This window comes from Jaculus jaculus, chromosome 9 (genome assembly GCF_020740685.1).
Source record: "Jaculus jaculus isolate mJacJac1 chromosome 9, mJacJac1.mat.Y.cur, whole genome shotgun sequence".
Classification (NCBI taxonomy): domain Eukaryota; kingdom Metazoa; phylum Chordata; class Mammalia; order Rodentia; family Dipodidae; genus Jaculus; species Jaculus jaculus.
Window position 1 is genome coordinate 106,963,602 of NC_059110.1, and position 15,987 is coordinate 106,979,588.

Sequence of the window (15,987 nt, forward strand, 5' to 3'; positions counted from 1 at the left end):
ACTTCCAGCCTTATTTTTGTTGTGAAAAATTCTGTTGGTTATTTGAGCTTGCATCTCTTATTTTGAGAACTCTCTATTTAGTTTCACACACACACACCTTTTTTTTTTGTTGTTGTTGTTTTGTTTTTTCAAGGTAGGGTCTCACTCTGGCCCAGGCTGACCTGGAGTTCACTATGTAGTCTCAGGGTGGCCTCTCCAAGTGCTGGGATTAAAGGAGTGCGCCATCATGCCTGGCTATTTTTTATTTTTTTAATAGCTATTTCAGGCACGTCCACACTGATTTCCACAATGGCTGTACTGGTTGAATAGCTGCTTGATTTCTATTATTTATTTTTTGAGTTCTTTGTATATCCTGGATATTAACCCTCTGTCAGATGCGTAGCTGGCCAAGATTTTCTCCCATTCTGTAGGTTGTCTCTGTGCTCTAGTCACAGTGTCCTTTGCTGTACAAAAGCTTTATAATTTCATGAGGTCCCAATGGTTGATTAGTGGTTTTGTTTTCTGAGCAACTGAGGTTATATTCAGAAAGTCATTGCCTATGTCCATCTGTTGAAGTATTTCCTCTAACTTTTACTCTAGCAGTTTCAGAGTTTCAGGTCTGATATTAAGGTTTTTGATCCATTTGGACTTGATTCTTATGCATGGGGAGGGATAAGGATTTACTTCCACTCTTCTACATACAGATATCCAGTTTTTCCAGCACTATATGTTAAAGAGCTTGTATTTTCTCCATTGAATTGGCATTTTTGTTGAAAATCAGGTGGCTGTAGCTGCCTGGACTTAGATCTGGGTCCTCTGTTCTGTTCCATTGATCTACATGTATATTTTTATGTCAGTGCTATGCTGTTTTTGTTACTATGGCTCTGTAATATAGCTTAAAATCAGGTATAGTGATACTGCCAGCCTTATTTTTGTTGCTAAAATTATTTTGGCTATTTGAGCTTTTTTTGTGCTTCCGAATGAATTTTAGAATTATTTTTTTCTGTTTTCGTGAAGAATGACTTTGGAATTTTGTTTTGTTTTGTTTTGTGTTTTTGAGGTAGGGTCTCACTCTAGCCCAGGCTGACCTGGAATTCACTATGTAGCCTCAGGGTGGTCTCAAACTCACAGCAATCCTCCTACCTCTGCCTCCCGAGTGCTGGGATTAAAGGTGTGCACCACCGCGCCTGGCTGCCACTGGAATTTTGGTGGGGATTGCATTAAATGTGTAGATTGCTTTTGGTAAGATTGACATTTTCACAATATTGATTCTTCCAATCCAAGAGCATGGGATGTCTTTGAATTTCCTAGTGTCTTCTGCAATTTCTCTCTTTTTAAAATTTTTTTAATTTATTTAATTTATTTATTTTGCAATTTCTCTCTTGAGTGTTGTACAAAGTTTTCATTGTAGAGATCCTTTACTTCCTTGGTTAGGTTTATTCCAAGGTACTTTATTATCTTTTTTAAGCAGTTATGAATGGGAATGGTTCCCTGATCTCATCTTTTACATGTTTGTTGTTAATAGATAGGAAGATGTGGTGATTTGATTCAGGTGTCCCCCATAAACTTAGGTGTTCTGGATGCTAGGTTCCCCAGCTGATGGCAATTGGAGGCAGTGTATTGTTGGGGGCGGGCTTATGGGTGTTATAGCCAGTTTCCCCATGCCAGTGTTTGGCACACGCTACTGTTCCTATCGTCCACCTTATGTTGGCCAGGGGGTGATGTCCACCTTGTTGTTTTTCCTGCCATCGTGGAGCTTGCCCCCTTGAGCATGTAAGCCAAAATAAACCTCATTTTTCCCACAAGCTGCTCTTGGTTGGGTCGAACTTGACTACAATAGAAGGCTATTGACTTCTGTGTGTTTATTTTGTATTCTGCTATGTTGCTAAAAGTGTTTATCATCTCTAACAGTTGGCTGTTGGAGTCTTTAGGGTCGTTTATGTATAGAATCATATCATCTGCAAATAACGATAATTTGATCTCTTCCTTTCCAATTTGTATCTCGTTTATGTATGTCTCTTGCCTTATTACTATAGCTAAGAATTCCAGCACTATATTAAATAAAAGTAGAGACAGTGGTTTTTTGAGGTAGGGTCTCATTCTAGCCCAGGCTGACCTGGAATTCACTATGTAATCTCAGGGTGGCCTTGAATTCATGGCGATCCACTTACCTCTGCCTCCCGAGTGCTGGGATTAAAGGTGTGCGCCACCATGCCTGGCTATTGTTTTGATTTTCTTTTTGTTTGTTGCTTGTAGTATAGAGATTTTTGCATCTTGAGTTAACTTGATGCTTGGATTTTCTAGTTATCTGCAGTAGTCTTAGATATCTAAATCCAACTTTATATATCTTCAGGGTAGGAGCTTAAGGTGTCAGGTGTGGCTCGTATATTACTCCCACAGTAACAGCAGAAGTGACCCTAGGGGTTGGGTTTGCCCGCTATGCAAGTATTCTAGTAGGCTGGGTAGAGCAAATTACTGGCAAATTCTAAAATTCAACTGAGCAATATACACATTCAATTGAAACCAGCACAGAGTAATTATGCAATTGCGGGAATTAAAACAAATAGATAATCTAATAAACTCTAATAGTCCCTAAGGGTATGTGTTGCCCCACACCCTTAATCCTATCAACTGGGAGCCTGAAATTTCTGGTCTGAAATGGGTTCTAGGTTATCCTGGGGCTAACTAAAACCCTGCCCCAATAATAACAGAAAATAAATAAATAAATAAAGGCCTAGGGACGTGGTGGTGCATGCCTTTAATCCCAGCACTCAGGAGGCAGAGATAGGAGGATTGTTGTGAGTTCGAAGCCACCCTGAGACTACACAGTGAACTCCAGGTCACCCTGGGCCAGAGTGAGACCCTACCACGAAAAACAAAACAAAAGTCAAATATATATATCAGGAAACATCAAAAGCAACAATAGTCAACATGAAAATACAGCTTGTTTGAGAATGGTAAAGCTGACCAAGAATGCATCCATCAAATCTTACATATAACCCTTCCTGACATGGAAGTGAGATTAGCTTGCCCAGTGCAGGCCATGTAACCTGGCTTTGTGTTACCTTTTGGGTAGAAGCACTGAGTTCCTCTTGCTTCTTTGCTGAGGTTGATAATTCCTTACATACCTTCACTTTTTGGCAGAAGAGTGTATTTTGCTGTTTTTTCTGCTTCTCCGTCCCTGCCCCCCAGGCTGCTTTGGCATGGCTACTATACCACCATCTTACCCAGAAGTCCTCTCTCTTTGTTGTTTTGTTTGTTTTGTTTTTCAATTTTTGGTTTTTCAAGGTAGGGTTTCACTCTGTCCCAGGATGACCTGAAATTCACTATGTAGTCTCAGGTTGGCCTTGAACTCATGGCAATCCTCCTACCTCTGCCTCCTGAGTGATGGGGTTAAAATGTGCACCACCACATCTGGCATAACTTTCTTTCCCTTTTTTTTTTCTTTTTTAAGGTAGGGTCTCACTATAGTTCAGGCTGACCTGGAGTTCACTGTGTAGTCTCAGGGTGACTTTGAACTCTCTGCGATCCTCCTACCTCTGCCTCCCAAGTGCTGGGATTAAAGGTGTGCGCCACCACACCTGGCTGCTGCTGCTGCTACTGCTGCTTCTCATTCTTCTCCTTCTCCCTCTCCTCCTTTTTCTTTTTCTTCTTTTTAATAGGTAGTCATCCAGGGACAGAGGATCAGGAAATGCTACCTTGCCTGCCCTGGCATGACTAGAACCTACCTCTGATCCAGTCTCATCCAAGATGACTGCAAGCATCACCTCCTGCTTCTTCCTCACCTTCACACACCTGTACGCTGGCCTCTCGTAAATTTCTTTTTCTTTTCTTTCCTTTTTTTTTTTTTGAGAGGGGCTGGGGAAGAGGCAGATATATAGAGAGAATGGGTGCACCAGGGCCTCTAGCCACTGCAAACCAAGTCCAGATGCATGCGTCACCTTGTGCATCTGGCTTACGTGAGTCTTGGGAAATTGGACCTAGTCCTTTGGCTTTTCAGGGAAGCACCTCAACTGCTAAGCCACCTCTCCAGCCCCTTGAGTCAGTTTTTTAAGTCCATCAACTAATCAGGTCTCTTCCTTACACACCAGAGTCTGGTGACCAGGGTCATCCCAGTTGGATATTTAATTCATAACTGGGCCTGGCACGTGTGTGTAAATCTCCTGGCTCTTCATTCTCCTGGTCCTTTTCTTAGATTCCTTGCTTTATTTTTTTTTTTGGGGGGGGGGTGCGTGTTTCCTATGCTGCCATCTTAACCAGAAGTCTACATTTCTTTTTGTTTTCTGTTTTTTTCTTTTTTCTTGTGTTTTTTCAAGGTAGGGTCTCACTCTAGCTCAGGCTGACCTGGAATTCACTATGTAGCCTCAAGGTGGCCTCGAACTCACAGTGATCCTCCTACCTCTGCTTTCCATGTGCTGGGCTTAAAGGCATGCGCCACCATGCCTGACTGGATCTCCTATGTCTTTACAGAATTCAATCCCTCCCTGGATCCAAAATCCTGTATCAAAAGTCAGTTGTAGTGGTTGGAGCGATGGCTCAGCAGTTAAAGGTGCTTGCTTGCAAAACCTGATGGAGCCAGATGTGATAGGGTAAGCACATCTTTAATCCCAGCACTCAGGAGGCAGAGTGGGAGGATCACTATGAGTTCAAAGCTAGAGTGAGTTCCAAGTCAGACTGGGCTAGATTGAGACAGACCCTGCTGGAGCAAACAAACACAAAAGGGTGTGGGGAATACAATTTGAGCTTTTAAAAATTAATTAATTAATTTTTTGTTTATTTTTATTTATTTGAGAGTGACAGAGAAAGAGGGAGAGAGAGAGAATGGGTACGCCAGGGCCTCCAGCCACTGCATATAAACTCCAGATGCATGTGCCCATGTGCCCCCTTGTGCATCTGGCTAACATGGGTCCTGAGGAACTGAGCCTCTAACCTGGGTCCTTAGGCTTCACAGGCAAGCGCTTAACCACTAAGCCATCTCTCCAGCTCTTAATAATTTGTTTCTTTGACAGAGGAAGGGGGAGGAGAGAAAGAATAGGCTTGCCAGGGCTTCCATCCACTGCGAAGGAACTCCAGCAGATGCGTGCGCCCCCTTATGCATCTGGCTAATGTGGGCCTTGGAGATTCAAACCTGGGTCCTTTGGCTTTGCAGACAAACGCCTTAACCGGTAAGCCATCCCTCGAGCCCCAATTTGAGTTTTGTAAAAGCATGTACATTGTGTGCACACGTGAACAGAAGATGATTAGAAGGAAATTCATACACCACCAAGTTTATTGTTTTCTTCTTTGAATTGTGCCACATTGTCTGAATTTCTTTATATAGTGTGCACGACTTTCATAATATGGACTTTTGAACCCTGGCTTTTCAGGTGTATTCTACCATGCCCCTCTAAAACCATGCTAAAAGACCTTCCTTCCTGAGAAAGCTGGCAAGCAGCGTGATCAAAATAAGACCCTCACACTCTGCCTGGGATCCCAGTGCATGCTGAGCCACCGCATTTCTGAGGAAGTCTGAGGCCTAGCATTTCTAACGGCTGCTTTATTAAATAGAATTATCATTTTGCCTTGCTGGGAACCATATTCAAGGCCTTTCACAAGCTAGGCAAGCGCTCTACCATGACGCTCCATGACAGTCAGCTCAGCCTTGGGAGCAACACTCCTCTGCCTTGGTCCTAGATCTGTGTCTCTAGGAAGAGATATCATTGTTGAAGACCACCCTCCCTCAGTCCCTGGAACATTCTGAGCCCTGAACGGTCCTTGTGGACACACTGACCTCCCCTGAGTTAGCCCCTGCCTCTCAGCTGGGAGCCCTGAGCCCTGATTGCTCCCACTTGTCTCTCATTGCAGTCCCTGTCACAACCATAAGGTGGCAGAACAGGACAGGAAGTCCCAGAGGGAAGTTTGCAACTGCGACAGACAGGTGGGCATTGGTAAGCTTGCCCCGCGCTTCCCTCAGGTAGGGTCTCACTTTAGCCTAGGCCGAACCGGAATTCACTATTTAGTCTCGGAGTGGCCTTGAACTCTCAGCGATCCTCCTACCTTTGCCTCCCAAGTGCTGGGATTAAAGGTGTGTGCCACCATGCCTGGCTGGTAAACTTTTTTTTTTCTTTTTTTTTTTTTAACTTGGAATGGAACCCAGAGCCTTGCACATGCTAGGCAAGCGCTCTACCCGTGAGCTACTCCCAAGGCCCTAAATAGGAAATTCACCGAGACTGAGAGAAGCTGGTTCTAGATGTATTTTCTGATAATTTCTGCCACTCCAGCCACACTGGCCTTCCAACTTCCTCAAACAAACCAGGCATGTTCTGCACCCTTGGGATTTCCCCTTATTGTCCCTCTGCCTAGGTCACACTTCCTCATCTTCATGGCATCTTTGGTTCTCTGTTCAGGTGTGGGCCACCACACCCAGCTAACTTATTTCTGTGTTCACTATATTATTACTATTACCGCATTTATTTACTTATTTATTTATTTATTTTTCTGAGATAGGGTCTCACTCTAGCTCAAGCTGACCTGGAACTCACCCTGTAGTCCCAGGCTGATCTTGAACTTACAGAAATCCTTCTACCTCTGACTACAGAGCACTGGAATTAAAGGCATGCACCACTATACCCAGCTACATTCATTGTTTTGAATCCAGTAGACTCAGTGAAAACACTAGATTTTTAATTGTCTAAGATTTAAGAAATAGTTTATTTATTTGAGAGAGAAGCAGAGAGAGAGAGAGAGAAAGAGAGAGAGAGAATGGGCACATCAGGGCCTGTACCAAGTGCAAATGAACTCCAGATGCATGCACCACCCTGTGCATCTGGCTTGTGTGGGTCCTGGGGAATCAAAGCTGGGTCCTTTGGCTTTGCAGGCAAGTGCCTTAACTGCTAAGCCAACTCTCAAGCCCTCCAATGGCCTTTTGAGTGTGTGTTTCTTTTCTTAAAAATTTATTTATTTATTCATTTGAAAGAGAGAGAAAGGAAGATACAGAGGAAGAACAGGCATGCCAGGGCCTCCAGCCCCTGCAAATAGATTCCAGACGCATGCACCACCTTGTGAATGGGGCTTTACATGGGTACTGGGGATTCAAATCTCTCTCTACTTGCAAATAAATAAAATATATATTTATAATCCTTAACAGTTAGGGACTGGAGAGATAGGTCAGTGGTTAAGGCGCTTGCCTACAAGGCCTGAGGATGCAGGTTCAATTCCCCAGTACCCATGTAAGCCAGATGCACAGGGTGGCACATACATCCTTTGGCTTTGCAGGCAAGAGCCTTAACCATCAAACCATCTCTCCAGCTCCTCCCATGGCCTCTTTACCCTGCCAGAATGATCTTGAATTTCTGGGCTCAAGAGATCTTCTTGCCTCTCCTCCTTCTTCAGTACTGAGGACCATGGTCATGGACCACTGCACTTGGCTTTAATTTGTTGTTTTGGGGTTCCTTAAGGTGCAACATCAAGCTGCTTGAGATCTTTCTTTTGTGATAGAAGGTGTTTACCACTCCATAAACTACCACCTGTCACAATAAATTGATTTTGCTCACTCGACTATAGACACCATCTTGCTACCCACGCACAGTCAGGCTGTGGGGCCCCTGCTTAGCAGTGTGGTGTGAGGCGGGCCTTTCAGAAAGAGTGAGGCGTACACAGCGGCCCGGTTGGCACGCTGAGGCACTGTGGGGAGCCAGAGGGAGGACTGGGTCTAGTGTGTGCAGAAGTGAGGGGGAAACAGGAGGCGTTGGCAGCAGGAGCTAAGGGTGCTGACAGGGCACCTGGCATGTCCTGTGAGCCATCTGATTTCTTTTTCTTCTTCTTCTGGGGTCTCACTCTAGCCCAGGGTGACCTGGATTTCACTATGCAGTCTCAGGGTGGCCTTGAACTCATGGCTAATCCTCATACCTTTGCCTCCCAAGTGCTGGGAATAAAGGCGTGTGCCCCCACGCCTGGCTGAGCCATCTGATTTTTCAATAAAGGGAAAGGTGAACTCAGAGGTCCTGTCTGCCCGGCGTGGGAACCCACAGGTGGCCAGCATCAGTACGGATCTCTGATCTCTTTTTAGCAGTGGCTAGGAGGACATTTATGGGCCCTGTCTCATCTGGGTCCTGCTTGAGGGTTTTGCAATGAGGCAAAGACCGGCTTTGATCCTGCATTCCTTGTGCAAGAGCCTGGGCACAGGTGGCATGTGGCACCTGTTCACTGTCACCTCCTACAAGGTGGACTTTGTTCTTCCATGCTTGCTTTCCTGTGCCTCCCCCCAGTTCCCGGGTCTCCAGTTCTGTTTGCATGGCCCGCTATTTTTGTCCTTTCTCTTTTGTTCTATAGCTAGGAGGTGGTGCAGTTCCATTTTCCTCCAGCTGAGGACTTCGGAAATCTCCCACCGGTTTGGAAAGGTCAGGAGGCCCCACAGGAGCAGCAGCTATGTGGAAAAGAGAGAGACACACACTGGCTTAGACAATCACTGACCTCAGTCTTAGGGAGACCAGGGCTCCCTTAGAGTCAGTTTCTGGTGGAGGAGTTCTATAAGATTACCCTGAGATCTTTGGGCTGCAAGTGTCAATAATCCAACTCAAGCTGGCTTGAGCAAAATGGAGATGCACTACTTTGGTTGCCAAAGAAAGGTGGAGTAGCCAAGCTATAGGAAGGCAGCGGGGGCCCAGGAACAAACAGAGGCAGGCTGCGGAAGGCCATCAGGACTTTCCTTCTGTCTCCTGCCTTCGCCTTCCTCTGAGAGTTGGCCTTATTCCTCACTCAACCAGGCCAACACGCTGCTCCCAACTCCAGGTTCTCCCCCAGACAGGTTTGCTACTTGGATGGCTTGGCCACTGTCCCATAGTTCCTGAGCTGTCAATCTAAAAAGAGCTCAGCAGGGCTGGAAAAGATGGCTCAGTGGTTAAGGCACTTGCCTAAAAGGAGCTCAGAGAAAGGTCCTAAATGGCCCAGCTTGGATTGGTGGCCTTACTTGAACCGGTCAGAAAAGCAGAGTCACACTGCAACACTATGGTCCCATAGTGATGATGAAATGAGGGCGGAGACAATCCTCAGAAAAGCCCACCCCCACCCTCCAGCCAGAAGAAGTGTATGGAGACAATGTCTTTATGAATAGTTCCCAGTTAAATTGCAAATGAGCAGCACATTTTTTTAAATTATTTATTTATTTATTTGAGAGCGACAGACACAGAGAAAGACAGATAGAGGGGAAGAGAGAGAATGGGCGCGCCAGGGCTTCCAGCCTCTGCAAACGAACTCCAGACGTGTGTGCCCCCTTGTGCATCTGGCTAACGTGGGACCTGGGGAACCGAGCCTCGAACCAGGGTCCTTAGGCTTCACAGGCAAGCACTTAACCGCTAAGCCATCTCTCCAGCCCAAGCAGCACATTTTTTTTTTTTGTTTAAAATATTTTTGTTGCCAGAGCTACAGTGAGACCTTACTTTAAAATTTTTCATTAAAAAGGATTTTTTTTTTAGGGCTGGAGAGATGGCTTAGTGGTTAAGCGTTTGTCTGTGAAGCCTAAGGACCCCGGTTCGAGGCTCGATTCCTCAGGACCCACGTTAGCCAGATGCACAAGGGGGTGTGAGCGTCTGGAGTTCATTTGCAGTGGCTGGAGGCCCTGGCACGCCCATTCTCTCTGTCTGTCTCTCTGCCTCTTTCTCTCTCTGTCTGTTGCTCTCAAATAAGTAAATAAAAATAAATGAAAAAATTTAAAAATAAAAAATAGTTGGGCTGGAGAGATGGCTTAGTGGTTAAGCACTTGCCTGTGAAGCCTAAGGACCCTGGTTCGAGGCTTGGTTCCCCAGGTCCCACGTTAGCCAGATGCACAAGGGGGCACACGCATCTGGAGTTCATTTGCAGAGGCTGGAAGCCTTGGCGCGCCCATTCTTTCTCTCTCCCTCTATCTGTCTTTCTCTCTGTGTCTGTCGCTCTCAAATAAATAAATTAATTAATTAAAAAAAAAGAATAGGCAATACCTTCAGTGGAAACTGTTTAAAAATAAATAAATAAAAAGAAAAAAAAGAAAAAAATAGCAATTTTTTAAGATTTTTTTTTTGTTGTTATTTATTTATTTATTTAATTTTCTTTCAAGGTAGGGTCTCACTCTAGCCCAGGCTAACTATGTCATCTCAGGTTGACCTCAAACTCATGGTGGTCTTCTTACCTCTGCCTCTCAAGTGCTGGGATTAAAGGTGTGTGCTACCACGACTGGCTTTTTTAGATTTTTGAGGTAGGGTTTCACTCTAGCCCAGGCTGACCTGGAACTCACTATGTAGTCTCAGGGTGGACTTGAACCCATGGTGATCCTCGTATCTCTGTCTCCCAAGTGCTAGGCTTAAAGGTGTGTACCACCACGCCCAGCTGGAAATAGCACATTTTAAGTAAAGCATTCACCAAATATCAGCTATCAGTTAAATTTGCTTGAATGGCTAAAATGAAACTATAATCCTATTTGGGTAGGGTTGCACATGTCTGCAATTTGGCTGAAGGAGTAAGCTCATATGAGCCCAAGATACTAGCTTAGGCAACAGAAGGAGACCTTACCTGCAAGAATAAACAGTAAAAAGCTGGGTTCAGGGGCACACACCTGTGATCTCAACACTCAAGAGGCTGAGGCAGGGAACCAAGTTCAAGACTAGCCTGGGCTACATAGTGAGACCCTGTTTAAAAACAAAGCAAGGGCTGGAGAGATGGCTTAGTGGTTGAGGCACTTGGCTGCAAAGCCAAAGGACCCAGATTCAATTCATCAGTATCCATGTAAAGCCAGATGCACAAGATGGCACATGCATCTGGAGTACTTTTGCAGCAACTGGAGGGTCTGGCGTGCCCATTCTCTCTCTCTCTCCCTCTTTCTCTCTCTCAAATAAATAAAAATAAAAAATAATTTAAAAAAACAGGCCAGGGAGATGGTTTTTGGGGGGGTAAGAAAACACATGTAGCCAGGTATGGTGGCTCACACCTTTAATCTCAGCATTCAGGAGGCTGAGGCAGGAGGATTGACATGAGTTCAAGGCCAGCCTGGGCTACAGAGGGAGTTCCAGACTAGCCAGGGCTAGAGTGAGACCCTACTTCAGAAAAAAAAAAAAAAAAAAAAGAAGAAGAAGAAAAAAAAAGAAAAAAGATCAGTTCACTGTCACAGTCAGCTTCACATTGCTGGGATGAATCTCCAAACCAGACACAGTTTATGGGAGGAAAAAGGAATTTATTGAAGCTTGCAGATCCAGGGAAAGGTCCACAATGGTGAAAAATGCTGTTCTCCTTTACCAGATCCATGGGGAGAGAGAGAGAGAGAGAGAGAGAGAGAGAGGAAATAACCACTACCACACTCTGGGAACCCCAGGCTGAGCTCACTTGGCATACCTTTTTGGTTGGAAATCCTATCTGCCCCAAACACACCTTAGGCCGGACCCCTAGGATCAGTACACAGTGACAAGTCCTCCAGCCAAGCATCTGGAAATCTAATAATTTACAAGGTTTAATTAATTCCTGGGGCTGGAGAGTTGGCTTAATGGTTAAGGCACTTGCCTGTGAAGCCTAAGGACTTACATTTGACTCTCCAGACCCCATGTAAACTGGGGGCACAGTGATGCAAGCACACAGGGGGCTCACACATCTGGAGTTTGATTACAGTGGCTGTAGGCCCTGGTGGGCAAATTCTCTCTTTCTTTCTCTCTCATAAAAGAAAGGCAGCCGGGCATGGTGGCTCATGCCTTTAATCACAGCACTCGGGAGGCAGAGGTAGGAGGATTGCTGTGAGTTCAAAGCCACCCTGAGACTACATAGTGCATTCCAGGTCAGCCTGGGCTAGAGTGAGACCCTACTCAACACCCCCCCCCCAAAAAAAAAAAGAAACTAGAGCATAACCTACAGTTGGTCTTTTGACCTTTGTCAGGATGGCAGGTTCTGGAGCCTGGTGGCAGGAAACACTGGGTTTTGATTTGTTTTGTTTCATTTTTGCATGCATATGTGTGGTGTGCGTGTGTGCGTGCATATAGGTTTTCTTTGGGGGAGGGGGGGCTTATGGAGGCCAGAGGTAGACTTTGAGTGTTGTGGTAGCTTGAATGTTATGTCCCCTCAATAGACTCAGGTGTTTTATTAAATCTTGGGTTTCCAGCTGCCTGGCTGGAGGAGGTGTCAGTGGGGGGCTGATCCTGGGGTCCAGCCCTAGGGTGGCATCAGGAAGTGATCTGAATTTCAGCCTGGAGGTGTACTGAGAGCTCTAGAGCTCTGTCGGGGTCCCTGCCGTTGGCTGCAGTTCCCTGTTTTGCTGCTCATGTGGTGCTGGCTGCTGCTGCTGTCTCTCTGCCTGGGTGTCTGGAAGGGCGCCAGCCTCTTTTACCATGATGGAACTGAGACAAACCTGCCCTCCTCTAAACTGTGCTTGATTTGGATGTTCATCCCCGCAGGGTGGAGCTGGCTACAAGTGTCTTCCTCAAGGGCTCTCTACCTCTGAGAAAGAGCTCACCTGCCAGGCTAGACTAGCTAGCCAGCAAGCCCCGGGAATTGCCTGTCACCCCTCCCCAGCACTGAAGTTACAGTGCGTGCCCCCACGGCCGACATTTCATGTGGCTGCTAGAGATACAGACCTGGCTTTTCATGATTTGCAGCATGTACTTGACCCAGTGAACCATCTCCCCGGCCCTAGGAAACTGAGTCAAAACAACAACAGCTGGGCGTGGTGGCGCATGCCTTTAATCCCAGCACTTGGGAGGTAGGAGGATCGCTGTGAGTTCGGGGCCACCCTGAGATGACATAGCGAATTCCAGGCCAGCCTGGGCTAGAGTGAGACCCTATTTTGAAAAAACAAAAAGAAAAGAAAAAACAAACAAAAACAAAAAACAGCAACAATGACAACAACATCCCTACCTTTTCATTGAGAAATCAGTATCGAGTCATAGGAAGTTGCAAAGCTGAGACAAAGGTGGGCGAGTGCTGGTTGTGAATCGTAATCCCAGCGCTGGGAGAGGCAGGAGGGCTGAGAACCAAGGCCAGCCAAAAATTCCCTTTGTCCCACAGGTGTATAGTATCAAAACCAGGAAACTGACATGGAAACAGTATATATTTCCTCAATGTTGTTGTCTCAAATGCACGCTCGTGCATGCACGCGAGCACGTGCGTGTTATTTTTTGAGGTAGGGTCCCGCTATGTAACCCTAGCTGGCTTGAAGCTCACTGCATGGCCTCGAAGTTGAGGCAATCTGGTCTCAGGCTCTGGAGTGCTGGTCTGATAGGCAAGCCTCGTGCCGGGCTCTCACTGAGAATCGTGTAAGATAGAGGGCGGTTCCAGCTCCTTACAGCTCTCCTTGCTGAGGCCCCTGTGCCGTAGCACCACTCATGTTACTCACTAACATGTTGCCATTTCTAGTTTTATTTATTTGCAAGCAGAGAGAGAAAGAGAGAGAGAATGGGTGGACCAGGGCCTCCAGCTGCTGCAACAAACTCCAGATCCCTGCACCACTGTGCATCTGGCTTTACATGGGTCCTGGGGAATCAAACCTGGATTGTTAGACTTTGCAAGCAAGTGCCTTAACCACTGAGCCATCTCTCCAGCCCAATCTCCCTCTCTCTCTCTCTCTCTCTCTCTCTCTCACTTTTATACTTTTTTGAGGTAGGGCCTCACTCTCTAGCTCAGGCTGACCTGGAATTCACTATGTAGTCTCAGGGTGGCCTTGGACTTAGTGATCCTCTTACCTCTGTCTACCAAGTGCTGGAATTAAAGGCATGCACCACTACACACAGCTAACTTATTTTGAGGAGACTGTGTATTTTTTTTTAAAGATTTTTTATTTATTCATTTATGAGAGAGAGAGCAAGAGGGAGAGGGAGAGCGTGAATGGGCACATCAGGGCCTCTAGCCCCTGCAAACGAACTCAGATGCATGTGCCACCGTGTGCAACTGGCTTACATGGGACCTGGAGAATTGAACCTGGGTCCTTAGGCTTCGCAGGCATGTGCCTTAACTGCTAAGTCCAGCCCGAGACTGGGTTTTAAGTGTAACCAGCTGTGTGACTTTGGATGAGTCACTGTTGTCTTCCGGATGTTAATCTTCTCATTGACAATGAGCCAGGCTGTGATGCATCCGTATTTCTCCCACGTTTCTGTGGGATGAAGTGATCTCAACCTTCCCTGGGGACTGTGACAAGGAAAACCAGATTTGTGTGTGTGTGTGAACTATAAGAGGAAAATGCTAAATAATAATAAGGTGTGTGGTTTTTTTCATCCCGTTAATTTTTAGCCCAGTTGAATTATAGGTTTTCTTGTGTGATAAATTTATACAGCACTTTCCAGATTTATCTGAGGGTGGAATGTGCCCACTGTCCCTTTCAAAAACAAAATCTGGGGCTGGGGAGATGGCTCAGCAGTTAAAGGCACTTGCTTGTAAAGCCTGATGGCCCAGTGTTCAATTCCCCAGTGCCCCTGTCAAACCACATACACAAAGCCTGAAGTTCCTTTGTGGAGGCAAGAGGCCCTGGTGCCCTCATTCTCTCTATCTCTCTTTCCCTCCTCCTCTCTGCTTACAAATAAATAAATATTATAATTATTATTTATGGTTTTTTGATAGGGTCTCACTCTAGCTTAGGCTGACCTGGAATTCACTATGTAGTCTCAGGGTGGCCTTGAACTCACAGTAATCCTCCTACCTCTACCTCCTGAGTGCTGGGATTAAAGGCATGTGCCACCATACCCAGCAACTAAAATATTTTTAAACTACAAAATAATAATAATAATAAAATCTCCCAAGAAGCTGGAGAGGTAGCTCAATCAGTAAAGTGCTTGTCTTGAGTGAGATGGCTTAGTGGTTAAGCACTTGCCTGTGAAGCCTAAGGACCCCAGTTCGAGGCTTAATTCCCCAGGATCCACATTAGCCAGATGCACAAGGGGGTGCACACGTCTGGAGTTTGTGTGCAGTGGCTGGAGGTCCTGGTGCTCCTATTCTCTCTCTGCCTCTTTCTTTGTTGCTCTCAAATAAATAAATAAAAATAACCAACAACAACAACAAAAATCACTTAAAAAATAAAGGCCCAAATTAAGGTCAGGGGAAGAGATTGAGTAAAGGAAAGGTGGAGGGAGGGCTAATCAAAATCTAAGAGGATGCAAATAAATCATATGGAATCCTCCAGTTTCAGACAATGAAACATTCAGGAGCCATAGATCATTGTTAGAAAATTTTCAGTGCCAGGGATGGGATACCTCCAGTGAGTTGTTGGTCAGGGAGGTCCCTGATGCCCCCAAAACATTAAAGGCCATTGCCGAGGCCCTTGGTTTCCCACCAGGAATAGATGGTAAGACCCTATTGCTGAAGAGTCCACATACTTGGGCTACAAGACCATTGAGAAATCCTGCTGGAACTGAGCTGATAGCCTCCTCCAGGTAGACCAGCTGACAGAAAGCTGGAAGAAGCCATTCTACATGTAGTTCAATGGGAGAAAGAGATACCACCAGTGAAGATACTCAACAATGGACACTGCAAGCCTTATAATTGGCCAGCCAGGCCAAATGAGCCAATGGGTGCAATAGTGGCATATCTGTCATGGTGGAAACCAACTGCCCTCCAATTGGACTGGAGGCCCACTCCATAGGGGAAAAAAAAAATCCCTGATATTGAAAACTTAAAACAGGGGTAGTCATGAGCCCTAGGGGTGTAACATCTGGTAACGTCTGGAAAAATGTATATACTATGCTTATCAAACTGCCCAGTAAGCACTTCTCTTAATATTTATACCCTTATATTAATGCTACTCTCACTTTGGGTAGAGAATCTTCTCTTTTCAGATGGCAGTGACCTTGGGTTGACTCAGAAGGTATCATAGTGCTGGAAAGAAGTGACTGGAGTACTGAGTAACATCTCGATCACACCTTCCGAGGCTCAGGGTCCATTGTGGAAGAGGTGGCAGAAAGAATGTAAGAGCTTATGTGGGCCTTGGGGAATTGAATCTGCATCCTTTGGTTTTGCAGGCAAATGCCTTAACCGCTAAGCCATCCCTCCAGTCCTGTTTGCTTTTTTTTTGAGGTAGGTTCTCATTCTAGCCCA